Source organism: Desmodus rotundus, chromosome 7 (assembly GCF_022682495.2).
Source record: "Desmodus rotundus isolate HL8 chromosome 7, HLdesRot8A.1, whole genome shotgun sequence".
Classification (NCBI taxonomy): domain Eukaryota; kingdom Metazoa; phylum Chordata; class Mammalia; order Chiroptera; family Phyllostomidae; genus Desmodus; species Desmodus rotundus.
This window is the reverse complement of record NC_071393.1, coordinates 105,479,077-105,496,153: the sequence shown is the minus strand read 5'-3', so window position 1 is coordinate 105,496,153 and position 17,077 is coordinate 105,479,077. Positions and strand designations below refer to the sequence as shown.

General features: G+C 41.3%; 1 protein-coding gene across 1 annotated transcript in view; it reads right to left on the bottom strand.

Annotated features, from left to right (window-relative positions):
* LRRC9 (leucine rich repeat containing 9) overlaps window positions 1–4,440 on the bottom strand; it is a 97,064-nt gene extending 92,624 nt beyond the window's left edge. Inside the window, exon 1 of the mRNA XM_053928858.2 lies at window positions 4,316–4,440. The gene's annotated coding sequence lies outside the window, so the exon portion shown is untranslated. The remainder of the gene's footprint in view (window positions 1–4,315) is intronic.
* Window positions 4,441–17,077: the final 12,637 nt, after the last annotated feature.

Here is a 17,077-nt window from a genome sequence, read left to right as displayed (position 1 = left end):
AAAAATTCCCCAGCTCAGAGCAGCAGTGCTTGGGAAGAAGGTGGCTGTGGCCGTCCAAAGGGGCCAAATCAATGATTTTGAGATCTGAATCATTGCATTGCACACAGTCTGTATTTGCAGTCAGGCTTTGTAAACTGGGGACATCGTTCCATCATGCGGAGTTGAGGAGGGGAGTGAACCCAGCCAGCATCACAAAGAAAAGTATCCCAAATCACTGGATTCTCTGCTCACTCATTCACTCATTCATTAGTTAAGGTACTGAGGGCCTAATATCTACCAGTCAGAGAATGATTGGGTGGGAGGAAAGAGAAGACTTCTTTGGTAAGTTAGTATCTGTGCAAAGAACTGAAGGAAATGAAAGTGTGAGCAATGAGAAAACCTGGGGAAAATCATCCAGGCAGAGGGAAGAGCAAATGCAAAAAATGGGATGAGAGTATACTTGGTGTGTTTGCCAAGCAAGGGAAATGGAGCACAGCCAGGGAAATGGGGACTGGCAGGAGGTGAGGTCAGAGAGGCCTTGCAGGGCCAGGTCATGTGCTACCTTGTGAGGCCCTTGTGAGGGTACTAGATTTTATTATGTGTAAGATAGAAAGCTATATGAGGGTTTTGAGTGGAAGAGTAACATGAGCTGTCTCAAGCTTTGAAAAGGATCACTCTAGCTACTCTGTTGAAAACAGACTTGTAGGGATCAGGGCCAGAAGCAAGGAGACTGGTGAAAGGATGGCTGTAATAATGTAAGTGAGAGAGGATGGTGGTTGGAGTAGGGTAGTAGTAGTTGGGAATGATGAGTGGTTAGATGATGGGTCTATATTGAAGGTGATACTGATCACTCCTTCTTTGCTTCCCATTGGCAATTGTCTCATAGCCCATTCTTGGACAATTCCAAGTTATTACAGCATAGGCTGCGGAATGGCCAGGCAAGGGAGCACTTAGCAAGGAACAACCTGAAAGAATTTAGCTATTCCATTAGAGGCCGATACATAGACACAGGCCACAGTCTTCCCTCCCTAGGCTTATTCAGATGGCACAAAGTAAGGGAGGGCTTGTAGCACCTGTTCGCATCAGAAGAGAAGCCCCTACCTTTTGGTTTAATGTCTGTGAACACCAGAGGCAAGTCTGCCTTCCCACCATCACACAAGGGACAAAGCCTGCCCTCAGTACCCTCACAGTCACCAAATGGTGATCCCAGTTGTCTAGTCTATGTCCAAGGGGTCCAATTCAGAAGGAATTAACTGTTCCCTATGTTATTCACTAAGTTATAACATGTACTTGAGTGCAATGTCGGACTTTCCCATCTGTGCTCTCCCTCAGCTCTGTTTCTATAGGATCTCCCTGTTTTAATTGCTATGAGTTACATTGTGAATTCCCACATCATATTCTGTTTTAGAAATTTCCTGGCTATTCTTTAATATTTATTTTTCCAATAAGATTTATGATTATTTTGTATTTGGTTTTTAAAAATTTACATGGGGTTTTGAGACTCCATTGAAAAGATTAATTTAGGAGGAACTTCCGTCTTTACAGTACTGAGTCTTCCTTGAGAACAAGGTATAGTTCTCCATTTATTTAAGAAGCCTGCTTATTCATGACGGAGAAGTATGCATATGTAGGAAACTAACCTAACCTTGCATTCACCTTGTTTTCCCTTCATAGATACCCTCATTTAGAAAAAAAAAAGTTGTAATTCATAGTTAATTAGCAAAACAACATTTAATTTTAAAACTCCAAATTATTTAATTTGCATAATTAAATCTGAATTAAATCTTGGACCTTCCAGGGTTCAAGGAAGTGGGCTCAAGTGGGAATCGAGGCTTCTAGAGAAAGCTTCTGATTCCATCAAGACATGCCGGCCAACTTGTACTCGCTCTGCTACGCTTTGGGAAAGCTCCTTTCAGGGCCTACCCAGCTAAGAGACCACTGGTTTTCTCTAGTCCCTCCAGGGAACCACGAACCACCAGGGGCCCCTATAGCTTTCACCCTTCAAATCTTAAATCTTTGATTCCATCACCTCTTCCTGCTGCCCTGGAAAGCTGCTGGAAGATTTCACATAACCAGCATGGAGTTGAAGTCACCACAAACGCAAGTCCTCTAATTTCAGCTGGATCTTCAACAATAGACATTTTATATTTTCCTCTTCAACTTCCTTTGCTAGGGAGAGTAGGACTAGAACTACAGATCTGGGACTCAGACATAGGGACTATTCTAAACTTCCACCGCTCTTCACACGTTCTCTCTCTCAGCAGATTCTTCACAGAGATCAGTGATGCCATCATACATGCATTTCTTAAATTCCCTCTCCTCCTAAAAATGTATTTTTCTTCCTGTCTTCTGTGTTAGTAAAAGTATTCTTTCTCTTGTCCAAAATGAATCTCTCTTCCTACCGCTAAGCCCATCCTCTTAAATCTCTTTTAGATTATTGCTCTGTCAACCTTTTCCTCTTTCTCACTTGTTCTCATCTTTTCTTCTCTAGGACCTCTTTGTCTTTCCATATATGGATGTTAGGTGGCTCCTAACTTAAAAAACAAACAAACAAACAAACAACAATTTCTCCTCCTGCCTATATTCTACAAATAGCTGGTTTTAGATACCTTCACATTTCAGTCATTAGCAATGCTTACTGCCTCTGTTCAGTTCTCAGCTCATGCACTCTTATTGGGGACACCTCAGGCCACTACGCTTTCTTTTACCAAGATCAACATATATCTAACGGCCAAAGACACTGGGCATGTTTCAGCTCTCAACTTAACTTGGGCTTCACATGGCATTTGACAATGGTGATGACTCTTTTCTTCAAATTTCCCTCTTTGGTTTAACTTTTTCTCCTTGGCTTCTCTCTACTTGTTATTTTACACCTACTTTTCTGATCAGTTGTTTCCTTCTTGGAGAATATTACTAATCTGTATCTTCCTTTTCCCTGTGCAACAAATCTAACTACCCACACGGAAAGCTCCGTCTGAATGTGCTACAGGCATCTCAAAAACTGAACTTGTTATATTTTCCAGACAGCCTGCTTCTCCTAATGTATGCCTTCTCTTGGTAAATGACACCATCCATCCAATCATCAATCATGCAAGTCAGAAGCCTGGAACTTACTCTCAATCACTCTTTTACTCTTTCTCCTACGTTCACTCACTCATTAAATCCTTCTGCATATATCTCTCAAATGTCTATAAAATGTTTTCCTCCTCTCCATTCCAATTGCCTCTTCCTTGGTTCAGGCCCTCATCATTTCACCCTAATTGGATGCCCTTCCTATAATCTACTTCCTGCCAGTCCATCCTCCACACTACTGTGACAGTCAGCCTCCTGAAAGGTAAATGTGCTCACGCCAGTGCCCTTGGAAGGTATTCATGGTGTCTGTGCTCTGACTGCTGCCTATCTCTCAGGCTCCTCAATCACAAACTCCCCAGAGCACCCCAGGCTTTGGCCACAACTATATTTCCCTGAACAGGCGGGGGCATTTGTATACTTTGGCATCTACTGTTTCCCTAACCAAAATGTCTTTTTGCCTTGACTTTATGGCATACTCTATGCATCCTTAAAGATTTAAATCAAGGATTTTCTATATGAAGACTTTCTCTCTGGTTGTACTATAATCATTTTCTTCCTTGTGACTCCAGTTAAGGCCGGCACGTATGCCCTGTATATATGTCTCATTGTATCGTGATGCTTGCAGGTCTTTCCTTGTTATGAGGTTACATACATGCTCATTGAAGGAGGGACCATGAACTTACCGCAGTATCTGGCACCATGTGTGTGCCAGATACTTGCTGTACATGATCAATCAGAGCATAATAATAATTAGAGTATAAAGGACCATGTTTCTGTCTGCCATGAAAGCTGGGCAGGGTGTCATTCTGAGAGCATCAAATTTCTTTTCTACAAACTAGAAGCCCTGTATGATCAAACTGTTTCCTCTCTTGGGTATACAGTGATCAGAATCCATCCATTATCGCTGATGGGCCAAACGCCTGAGCGGCTGGAGAGGCAGTACAAGTTTGGCTGAGGAGCGCTGGGAACCCTCTGCCCAGTACCTGCACCAGTGCAGTATAGGCTGCACAAGTGGCTGTGGGCCACCCTCCCTTCTCCTCCCAAGCCTTTGCTCTGGTCACTGATAGTCTTAGGTAAAGCCACACCACTGTATCTCATCATTATCTCCACTGCACCATTCCCAGGCCCTTGGACCCAAACTTTGCTTCTCTCCTGCCTTCCTCCTGGTGTGGCTGGAGACAAACCAGACCTAGGGAAGCAGAGACTCTGAGGGCCAGGCTAGACGTAAAGTACGCCCGAAGGCCTCCAGGTGACAGACACTCACCACATCCCAGAGAGAAGAAGGATTCCGGGGCAATCGAGACAGAACAGGGTCCAGAGCTCACTCCGACCTCTCAATCCTAGTCTAGAAGCAGCAGGCGCGACACCGTCTCTAGCCCTGGGCCTGGTGTGTGCGCTCTACCTAGTGGTTGCCTAGGAAACCCGCTCTCAGCCTCTGACAACCACAGGTAGGGGAGGGGGAAGAAAGGGGCGGGGAAAGCAGCTGCGGACAGGTTCTGGATCACGTGGCGGCAACCTCCAACCAATCGGCAGAGGCAGGGGTCCACCCGGAAGACCCCGCTGGTGCTCCTCGGAAATGGTGGCGTGCTCCCCCAACCGCGGGTTTTTTCGTTCTGGCGTGCAATTTTCACCTGCTTTCACCGGATCGGAGGACAGGACTGGAGACAACGACTTGTGGGCATTGTGGCGGGGACCTAGTCGTTGCCTTGTCGAGTTCTGGTTTTCTCCCATTGAAAGTCTTTGACCCTCGGGGCATGGAAGCCTGGAGCCTCGCTGCACTGGGTCCCCAAAGCACTGAGCTGTGATGTCACAAGGACGCCCGACGACCATGACAGTCCCTCATCTCCCCGCTGCGCGGGCTTTCTTTGCTATCTGCCCACGACTGCCGCCCGCAGCCGCTGAGCGCAGAGGGAGCAGAACCGGGAGGGCACAGCCCCCCCCCCTCCCCCGTTCCCTTCGCTAAGAGATGGGTCCTCCCAGTTCTCGGACAGGCTTTTGAGGGTTTTTTTTTAAGTATTCTAAAACGTTCAAGAGAATGTATATATATTTACAAAATCAAGTAAAATTTAAAGAGGGAAAGATAGCAACTTTTAAAAGAGTAGGCAAAGGGGCTGAGAAACGAACTTAGCACAGTAAAACGCAAATCAAAGGAACGGCAGCTCTCGTCTCATTCTCTAGATTCGCTCAATCCAAGGTGGTAGCCGCAAGCCACAGCCACGTGTGGCTCTTGAACACTGGAAATGTGGCTAGTCCTAACTGAGATGTGTTGTCAAATACATGTTGTATTTTGAAGACTTAAAGTGAAAAAAATAAAGCATTTTTTGTACTGATTAAATGTTGAAATAAAAATATTTTCAATATATTGGGTTAAGAAAAATGTATTATTAAAATTCCTTTTTTAAAGCGGTGACTAGAACATTTAAATTACATGTGTGAAATATGTTTCTGTTGGACAGCGCTAGGATATTTTTTGTGGTTCACTTGGTCTGTGTAGAATATTTATGACGTCAAGTTCATGCAAACAGTGTTTGCAGTGCTCGTTTCCGTCACCAGAGGGCAACCTCATTCAATAGACTATAGTTTTAAACTGCTTTCTCAAGAAAAATATAGCAGTGGATATTTAAAATGTTTCCATTAATCTCCCAACTACCAGCAATTCAACATATCTGTCATAATCCAATTAATATTAACTGTTGTAGACATAAACATATAGAAAAAGGAACTTCTTCCTCTACATTTCCCCCCAAAAGGACTTGCAGTTTTTGTTATTAATTGATAAATTAAAAATAAATTAATTAAAATGCTGTGGTTTGTTTATAGGTTTAAAAAATACCAAAGAAATATGGTTCATATTTATACTTTTAATATTCTCTGAAAATCTAGTTGAACAATATGGCCTGTCTGGGCAAATTTTTATCTTAGCATAAGAAGACTAGATAATAGTTCAGAGATCTAACCTTTTAGATGAAGAAGTTGGATCAGAAGTAAAATAGGTGAATCACCTTCATCAAATGTCTCTTTTGAGGGGATGCACTTCATTTGGATAAAAGTATAGTGATTATCATAGTACAGTATTATAAATCTCTTGTGACTTTTCTAACCAGTGCAAGACTGGGAGAGGGCTAACACACAGTTTTCTTTATATTATATAAACAACCTTAAGAATGGCATTTCTAAGTTGAGTTTAAGGATTTGGCAAGCCAGCAATTGAGTCAGAGTTCCTGTATTGCTGTAGACTAAGACCTACTGGCAACTTGCCAAATTTCTCCCTGAGTCATTCCTAAAAGAAGAATGTTGTTGACATATTCCAGATGGTGTTTGGAGCAAAAGGTGATTCCAGTTAAAAGCCATAGGAAGAATACAAAACAGTGATTGATCTTGTTAACCTCCTTTTATTACTTTAAAGTTTATGATATGGCTTTATGTGTCTGTTCAGAAACAATGGAAATGAAACCACTGGAAGTCAAGGAAACTGAACATTGTAAGTGAAATAAGACTTCATTCATCTCTGTTCATGTTTGTTCTAGAAAAAGAACAAACATATAAATTTAATCTATTTGTGGGTAAAGGTAGCTTGAATCTGAAAACAATTGGGAAGGCATATCACCACTGATTACATCAAACTTACTGGTCACTGCCTGGTTTAAAAAAGAATCATTTAAACAAATGAGAGATGACTTTACATTCCTAAATAAGAAAATCTTAAGTTGCATTATAATTTATTAGTTGAAACCTTTTTAATTGATTGTTAAATTTATTTTCCCAAAACCCCTATGCTTCTTGGTAGAGAACTTTGGAGACATTCAAATTTCAAGTTGGGTTTGAAATGCCTTTAATTCCAGAGAACCAAAAGTCTGGAGATTTCAAATGCTAATTCAATTTTTATATTCTTGTTGACATTTGATCCTTAAGCAAATAAATAGTCAGTTAATGATTTTATTAGATTATCTGTGAAAATTCTATGTCACATATTTGAATTTGATATATCACACACACAAAAATGAATGCAGCACAACTTAGGGTTTACTTGGACAGTGGAAGAGATGCCGTATTTTGCCCTGTAAAATGTGCACTTTTTTACCCAAATTTTTGAGGGGAAGATAAGGATGTGCATTATACATGGGTATAATGATCCCATGTAAAATGCACACAAAAACTGTGGGCGTGCATTATACACGACAAAATACGGTAATTTTGTGGCACTTCTAAAGTCATCAGCAGAGGCCCTCTTATTATTAATGTCTGGCAGTGAATATACGAGTATATCATTCAATTATAAGTTAGGAGTTGTTCTGAAGTAAAGTTTTAATTAGGCCAACAGAATGCTATTTCCAATGGGTCTATCCAAAAAATGTTAAATAATCTTTGTCCATGAGTTGTTGATGTATAATTAAAATTAATAGCTTTTCTTAAAAGGCAGCCAGCATGGAATTGTAATGAGGCACTGACTCTCTCTCTCGGACCATAACCTCCTCGTACCATCCCTTTTCCATTTGCACTTAGCTCTAAGGTTGCAAACTGAGGGACAGTGAATTTAAGCAGAGATGATAGTCTTAATTGACTAGAGAGCTGACCAGTTCTTTGTGTGGAAAATTCTTTCCTCTTTCCCTCCTTTTCTTTGTGTCTGTTATTTATACCTCAAGCTCAGAAAGTTGATTGTATTCCTCAGATCACAGCATGCTATCATCCTTTGTCCACATAAAGCTCTTGTTTTAGTTAATTTCCAATTTTTTTCTCCAGTCCCACCTCCACTCCAACCATGGGTACAAATCTAATGCATCTTATAAACCTTGGCTTCTGCATTTATCTTTGTACCTGTCTTTGTACATAACCTTGATGTGTCTGTCAACATGGCCTTAACAGATTAGCTTGTTCCTTGAATTCTTCTGTCACTGCCCTCTTCCTGCCATAGCTGCCCTGAGTATCTCTGAACCCCTCTGTCTTAGCTCTTCTGGCACTACACTGTCTGTGAATATCCAACCAGCTACCTTCTATTATTAATTGCTCCCAGCTCCACCAGTTATTTCTTGGTTCTTCACTATAAATACTTCTCCCTGACCTACCTGACTACCTTGCCCAGGTAGCTGCTCTCTGCTGTCTCTGCTTGGCTTAGCCTACTCTGATCTTGGTACCAGGAAGGACTTAGAGCCAATGAACTGATCTTTGGCTTAATCTTTGGACAATTTGGTGCTATTCTTCATTGTATTAGCCTGTTTTTGTCATTGAAAACATGGCCTTGTCCCAAATAATGCTTTGAAGCTTTATGTTGCTTTAGTGGTGTTCAAGGACCTTTCCTCTCCCATATCATATAACTTTGGGAGGTTGGAAGGGGCAAGAGAAGGAGAATGGTAAACTTGTGGAAAAGGTTTGTAAAAATGCTGAGTCGGGGCTGAGTTAGGAAGGATGCAACCATTACAATTTTCAAGTTTTAGTGGATGTAAGAATAACTTAAGGTACTTATTTAAATTATACATCCTTGAGCCCATTTCCAGTGGGTCTGACTCAGTAGATCTGGGGTAGGGGCCAGGAACAAACATGTTAAGCTAGAAAGTCAAGTGATTCTGACATAGTTGGTCTGTAGCCCACACTTTGAGAAAATATTCCTCTATGGTGTGTTCAGAACATATGCTTGAGGGAGGAAAGACCCTAATAGTCTGGGTATACTAGAATAGATGAACGATGGATCATCTTTGTGATTTTCAAATGCCTTTTAAGTCTTTTATAGGGCTTGGCTTGATTTTCTTAAGTATTTTAGTAAGCTTGGAAGTCAGGATAGAGAAACATGGAAATAACTATATATATCATATATATATATCACAATATCCTACAAACCCCAAAGTACTACAGACTGTTGGAGCTTGGTGACCTGACCCAATCATGTATAACATTGAATGTCTTGAGGGAAGATAATTCCAGAGAATTGACCTTTATGGTCTCATATTTGTATTGAGTCAGCTCAGAAAAGGGCCAGTATTGCTAGCAACAATTCAGGATTGTATGGGTGAATGGGCCAGGTCACTGGAGTTGTGCAACAACCATCCAGAGTATGATTGTATCCAATTCAACATGCACCAAAGGTAGTGTACCTCAGATGGGGCACTGTCACGGATGGTCAGAAGAAAGTCTCAGAGTACCTGCATCATTGTATTCAGGGAGGGGTGAGTACACCCCTTTAGATATGGGCTCCTAGGACCAGGACGGTAGCTTCAATCGTACTGCAAGTATAGTTTTGATACTTCCAGTGTATCTCAAGAATGCTTTGTTTGGCTGCAGGAAAACCGTAGGCCTTGCTAGGGGAGCAAAATGCCAGCTCTGAGGCAGACCACAAATTCTGAAACCTATAGGAAAAAGTGGGATATATAATACACTCGGGTATAGTCTTTTAGCGACACTGAGTAGTTATCATGGGTAGTTAATTCTCAAGGTTGACCACCAGTGGTTTTAATTCCAGTGGGGGCAGTGAGGGCTGCTGCAGTGTGTGGCTCCTGGGGATGCCACATAGAATGCAGTGAGCACGGAGCTTTAGGGAATATTTTTAATATGGTAACACCGGGAGCAATATTAGGCAGAAATAGATGTGGTCCCTAGTTATAAGCCCAAGTTTATAGTTCCTGAAACTTCTGAGGTTGGTTGAATTTGTTGGGGAACTGTAGGGTGTAGATGCAGGTGCTGGGGTTGCTCTGTGATGAGATCCATCCTTTGCGAGGGGCCTCATTACATCAGAGCTAATTTTTCCTACTCTGTCTCTCAACTTGGAGCTTATAAATGGCATATTGGATTCCCAGCCCAAATGCAAAGAGGAAGAGAAAGCTGGAGTCAGATTAGTTTACATCAGTTTAAGATGGTCCCCAATGAAGCCACTAAATTTGAGAATAATTATGCAGACACCTGAACTAGCATTTAAGGGACATTGAATTAGCTCCAGACAGTAGGCACAGTAACCTGGAATCCACTTAGGTGGTCCAAATGGACTGAGTATTCAGAACTTCCTTCAACTCATTATCTAGGGTAGCTTTACCCCATTCCAAACTGAGCGAGCTAAATGAAATGAGCAATCTAGGCGAAGACTAAGCTATGGCTCTGCTATCGACACTGAAGCTTATACACCCCGCCACTACCTCTAAGCATCCTTCAAAATCCACCCCAATTAAGCTGTGGATTTCCCATAGCAGCCGAGCAGGAGTCTGTATTTTATTATCACTGGAGATTTTAATCTTTAACTGTCCTGAAGAGGTGATTTCTGTTCTGAAATATCTCAGACTGCAAGGCATCTGTACTTCTTGATATTTAGGAATGTTATGACCTTCCACATGGCCTTGGCTTTCCCAAGTGGTATCCCTCTACGCATATTGGGGCTTAATGAGCCCTTTAATGAGAGGAGGCATGGATTAGCAGAACCTGAGAGGTTAACTTCAGGTGCCACAGTTGCACAAAAGCCTCTATCCCATGGGTGACAGCTGTAGAGAGCAGGAAACCAAGGAATGGAGAGCTAGTTATAGGGAACCAGCCTGCTTGGTAATGGCGAATGTAGCCCAGCCTTATCAGAAAACCTGCAGGCAAAAGACAGCACACAGGAGCCAGACCCACAGATCAACTTTCCCATGTGAAACTAGGCCTGCATTATACCAAGGCTGCTTTGAAGCTTGCTTTTGCTAAAACTCCTTCACCCTGAATTAAAGGTGCAAATGTTTACTGCATATCTTTAAAGTAACTTCCTAAAGTCTGTGCTAATCTCCCAAGGACGGAGTGTAACCAGACCAATCACTCTTATCATTCCCTTGCATTTGCAACATTTTTTCTTTGTTAAACAGTAAGAAGTAATCAGCAACATCCTTTCCTTTGTTATCTGTAAAAAGTAATCACCTAAAGCAAACCTGAGCATAATGAATGAGAACCTTCTTTGATGTGATGCTATTAGAAAGCAATAAAGCTTGTCCAGGCAAGGGTCGAGGCGCTCTCTCACTCAGAGTGGCTGTGTCATCCCTTTTTCTCCACAGGACTTCTGCAGTCCATGTGAATTTGTTCATCGCATCCACAACATACGGATTCCGCTGGATGGAGTCTGAATCACTAGAGACTCAGTTTTATCTGGGAAGTGGATGGAGACTTGCAAGGTGAACAGAGGCTGAAATGGAACTGTGGGAGGCTGAGTCACCAGGAGTGAAGCCACATCTGAGGGAGAAACCAGGACAAGCAGGGATTGAAAGCTGAAGTCTAAGCCACTCCATCTCCAGAAGGAAAATGTGGGTCCAAGCCAGGACCCAGGAGATCACAGGACCTGGAGGTGCCTGGTGGAGACCTTGGGTTGATATGTCATGACAGGTATTGGAGAGCAGCATCACTTGGAGCAGGGGACTTTGCTTAGTTTATAGGATCCTCAAAGTGTCTTCTTCTAGTGAAACTCTTCATACTTCATTTATTTAGCTGTAATGTATTAAGTATCTACTATATGCTAGTCACATCTAAAAAGCATGCACATAAACTGGTGAGAAAACAAGACATCCAAACACTCAATGATACCCTGTTTAACACAACATATAGGAAGAAGTTAATTTTCACAGGACCAAAAATAACTTAGTCAACCAGTATCAGTCTTCACAATGCTCTTTCACAGCAGTGCTCCTGGCCGGGAGCCAGGTGGTCTGCCCAGCACAGCTGTGTTTTTGTTTGTTTGTTTGTTTGTTTGTTTTCAGATAGCGAAATTTGAAGTTAGCATAGAGCTGCATTGCTCATGGAAAGGTATACATGGGCTTTTCTTGGTGCTGTCAAACGCATAGTCCTTATCTTCCTCTGGCTTACTGGCAACCTGTACAGTTCCTTTCATGAACTGATCCTTGATGCTTAAGATAAACTTACATGTATAATTTACAAGCAAAACTTATCAGCACCTAGAAGATGCAAACAACAACAACAACAACAACAAAAAGATGCTGGCTGATTATCTTAGAGACTTTTCATATAACTTCTTTTTTTCCTCTGGGGCATTAAGAAAAGATGTAAAAGTTTAAAGAAGAAAGAAACATTTTCACAATCTTTTTTTTAAAAGATTTTATTTATTTATTTTTAGGTAGAGGGGAAGGGAGGGAGAAAGAGAAGGGGAGAAACATTAATGTGTGGTTGCCTCTTGTGTGCCCCCCACCAGGGACCTAGCCTGCAACCCAGGCATGTGCCCTGACTGGGAATCAAACCAGCGACCCTTTGGTTCACGGGCTGACACTCAATCCACTGAGCCATACCAGCCAGGGCTGTTTTTACAATCTTAAAGATAACTTCTGTTATGATACTACAATCTCCAAGGATGATTGGGCTTGTTCATAGTTTGCTGAAATGTATTCAGCCCTGGAAAAGTTAAGCATGTTCTTCTGAGTGTCAAGGGCTTGTGACTGCATTCCCGCAGGCTGTCCTCCCAGGGCAGTGTGGAGTGCTGGCTACAGTCTTCCCCGCAGCCCCCCATCAGAATCTAAGCTCAGCTTAGTAAAACTGTCTGATAATTCACTATGAGATATGAGTATTCTATAAATGCTGAGTTATGTATTTGGGGTTGCTGCCATTTACAACAGTACTGACCTGACAAATTAATAACGTCAAAATGTTGAACTTCCATTACCACAAGCTAGAGTAGGAACATTTGACAGGGAGGTCTTGACATCTTCACAGTTAAGCTGCACAGGAAGCCATGATTCACTGAGGAGGAATCCAACCAGCAACCTTTCATTTCCTGTGATGATGCCCAACAAACTGAGCCACATATTCAGGGCAAGAGAGTTGGCCTCTTCCTCTTAAAACAGAAAGTGAACACTTTGACTGACAAGTATGCTATCCTGCTTCAAAGAGACAAAGTTTGTCATAAATGGGAAAACACTCAGCAAAGTGGGAATCGAGGGAGCATTTGTCAACATAATAAAGGCCATATATGAGAGACCTACAGCCAACATCATACTCAATGGGTAAAAACTAAATGTTTTCCCACTAAGATCAGGAACAAGACAAGGATGTCTGCTTTTACCACTCCTATTCAACATAGTATTGGAAGTCCTAGCCACAGAAATCAGATAAGAAAAAGAAATAAAAGGCATCCAAATTGGAAAGAAGGAAGCAAAACTGTCATTGTTTGCAGAAGACATAATAGTGTACATACAAAATCCTATAGATTCTACCAAAAAACTATTTGACCTAGTAGGTGAATTTGGCAACACAGAGGGATACAAAGTCAATATTCAGAAATCAAAAGCATTTTTGTACACCAACAATGAAACATCAGGAACAGAAATCGGGAAAAAACTCCCATTTGATATAGCAACAAGAAAAATAAAGTGCTTAGGAATAAACCTAACTGAGGAGGTAAAAGACCTATACTCAGAAAACAGCACAACACTGAAGAAAGAAATTAAGGGGGACACAAACAAGTGGAAGCATGTACCATGCTCATGGATTGGAAGAATTAACATTATCAAAATGGCCATACTACCCAAAGTGATTTATAGATTCAATGCAATCCCTATTAAAATGCCAATGACATATTTCACAGATATAGAACAAACATTTCAAAAATTTATATGGAACCATAAATGATCCTGCATAGCTGCAGCAATTCTGAGAAAGAAGAACAAAGCAGGAGGGATGACAATACCTGATATCAAACTCTATTACAAGGCCACTGTAATCAAAACAGACTGGTACTGGCATAAAAACAGACACATAGACCAATTGAACAGAATAGAGAGTCCAGAAATAAACCCAAGTCTCTATGGTCAATTAATATTTGACAAAGGGGGCAGAAGCATAAAATAGAGTAAAAATAGCTTCTTCAACAACTGGTATTGGGAGATCTAGACAGCTACATGCAAAAAAAATGAAACTCGATCACCAACTTACACCATACACAAAAATAAATTCAAGGTGGATAAAAGACTTAACTATAAGTTGTGACACCATAAAAGTCCTAAAGGAAAACATAGGCAGAAAAATCTCAGATATTCCATGCAGCAATATTTTCACTGAAATGTCTCCTAGAGCAAGGGACATAAAAGAAAGAATAAACAAATGGGACCTTATCAAAATAAAAGGCTTCTGCATGGCTAAAGAAAACAGCATTAAAATGAAAAGAGAACCAACTGTATGGGAAAACGTATTTGCCTCAGACAATGGTTTGGTCTCCAAAATATATAAAGAACTCACATGAGTTCACTCCAGGAAGACAAACAACCCAATTAAAAAATGGGCTAAAGACCTGAACAGACACTTTTTCAAGGAGGACATACAGAGGGCCCAGAGACATATGAAAAGATGCTCAGCATCACTAGCCATCAGAGAGATACAAATTAAAACCACAATGAAATACTACTTCACACCAGTGAGAATGGCCATCACAAACAAATCAACAAACAAGTAGTGTTGGAAAGGATGTGGACAAAAGAGAACCCTAGTATACTGTTGGTGGGGATGCAGACTGGGGCAGCCACTGTGGAAAACAGTATGGAACTTCCTCAGGAAACTAAAAATGGAATTGCCTTTTGACCTGGCAATTCCATGGCTGGGACTGTATCCTAAGAACCCTGAAACACCAATCCATAAGAACCTATGTCCCCCAAAGTTCATAGCAGCACAATTTACAATAGCCAGGTGCTGGAAGCAACCTAAGTGCCCATAGGTAAATGAATGGATCAAAAAACTATGGTGTATTTACACAATGGAATTCTATGCAGCAGGAAGAAAGAAGGAGCTCCTACCCTTTGTGACAGTATGGATGGAACTGGACAGCATTATGTTAGGTGAAATAACCAGGCGGTAAAAGACAAATACCATATGATCTCACCTTTAAGTGGAACCTAATCAACAAAACAAACAAGCAACCAAAATATAACCAGAGACAATGAAATTAAGAACAATCTGACAGTAACCAGAGGGGAGGTGGGAGGGGATAATGGGGGGAAGGGATTTCAGAAACAACTATAAAGGACACATGGACAAAACCAAAGGATGTGGAATCAGGGGAGGGAGGTGAGGATGGCTCAGGTAGGGGGAGGTGGTGGTGGGTAAATACAGACAACTGTACTTGAACAACAATAAAATAATTTTTAAAAAGAGAGACAAAGTTTGATTTTTTTGTGTGCTTATTTTTCAAACGACACAGACCCAAAGTGTTTCTTTCTCTTTATTGACTATGTGCAGGTATCCTGGAGTAGCTTTATGCTAAGGACTTTTGTTTGGAACCTTCTCCTAGGTTATTTACTGGTCATGGTTGTCCTATCCTGAGCGACCACAGTCTTACACCAAATAGGGCTGCAGTGGGATAGAGGACCAATGATTTGGGACAGTTCAGAAGTGCAAGCAAGCCACAGAGTTTGTGTGGTCCTATCTGCTCTGTGACACCAGTGGCCAAACCTGCATTATGGTGCACATGGAACTATAAATACAGCCTGGCTCTCAGTCCTGTCACCAAGTATTCCCCTCATTTCTCCTTGGCACTCTCACGTAGACTGAAGGTTCTGCCAAGTACCGTTTCAGGTCCCTGCTTACAGTGGCATTCCTGGCTGGTCCCTAAATCTGATGGAAGGCAAATTTATGGAAAAGGAGCTCCAAGAAAGGAAAAACAATTTCTCCTTAGACCAGCCTAACATCCGCCTTCCCCAAAGAACCAGGACTTGGGATTTCCTAACATATTTGTCAGGTCTGAAGATTGGGCCATGCCACCTCACAAAGACTACATACCCTTGGAAGATGGTATGACACTTTTCCCCCATGAGACGCTGGGTTTATATGAATAAGACCAGAGCCATTTCAATTGGAACTAACCCCCCAAATATGAGTCAACCCCTAACCTGGGGTTTCACTGATCGCAGACCTAAGTCAGAAGAAAACTGATTTTTGCTAATGCTCCTACTGAGCTGTCCAGGGTTCTGACTTCCTCACAGAGTATGCACACGTTTCCTGTCCTTGGTCTTGATGGCTTTAAATTCTGACTATTTTGGGTGTAGTCTGTGAGCACTGATCCTGACTATCTCTGTAGTCTACCCTGAACTCCATTGAGCCAGGCTCTAGTTAATGACATACTGCTTATAAACTGAAAAACTGATTGCATTGTGTCAGGACTTTTAAGCTGGAGAGCATGAGGTTTACAGTCAGAAGAGTCAGACTTTAGTAACAGCTGTATTAGCCATGTGATTTTAAAGAAATCTGTGAATGTTCTTTAGAACCCTGGTTTTCTCATCATCGCTGAACAACAAAATGTGAAACACAAATGACAACAGTACAATAAAAAGAATGTTTAAAATATTTGAGAAAAAACATCTGATTGGAAAAGTAGACACTGAAAACAAAAGAGAATTCACAGAATAATAGGGACAAATTACCCACAGGATATATAAAAGTTAACTCAAAACTTACCAGACTTAAAATTATAAAACTCATTTTTAAATTAAAAAAATATTTATTTATTTTTAGAGAGAGGGGAAGAAAGGGAAAAGAGAGGGAAAGAAACATCAATGTGGAGAGAAACTTTGATCAGATGCCTCTTCTATACACTCTGATTGGGGACTGAACCTGCAACCCAGGCATGTGCCCTGACCAGGAATCAAACCGGTGACATTTCACTTTGCAGGGCAATGCCCAAACACCTGAGCCGCAATAGTCAGGGAAAAACTATAAAACTCTTAGAAGAAAACACAGCTGTAAATCTTTTGACCTTGGATGAAGCAGTAACTTTTTAGGTATAGCACCAAAACCACAAGTAACAAAAGATGAAATAGATAAATTGGACCTTTTTGTCCTAAAAAGGACCCCATTAAGGAAGTGAAAACAATCCACAGGATGGGTGGAAATTTTGCAAATCATGAATCTCCTAAAGAACTCGTATTCAGAATATATAAAGAACTTTTACAACTCAATAGAAAAGAAAAATAGACCAATTTAAAAGTGGGTATAGGGTCTGAATAGACTTTTCTCCAAAGACGACGTGCAAATGGCCAATAAGCACATGAAAAGATGCTGAACATCACTAGCTAAGAGGGAAATGCAAGTCAAAACC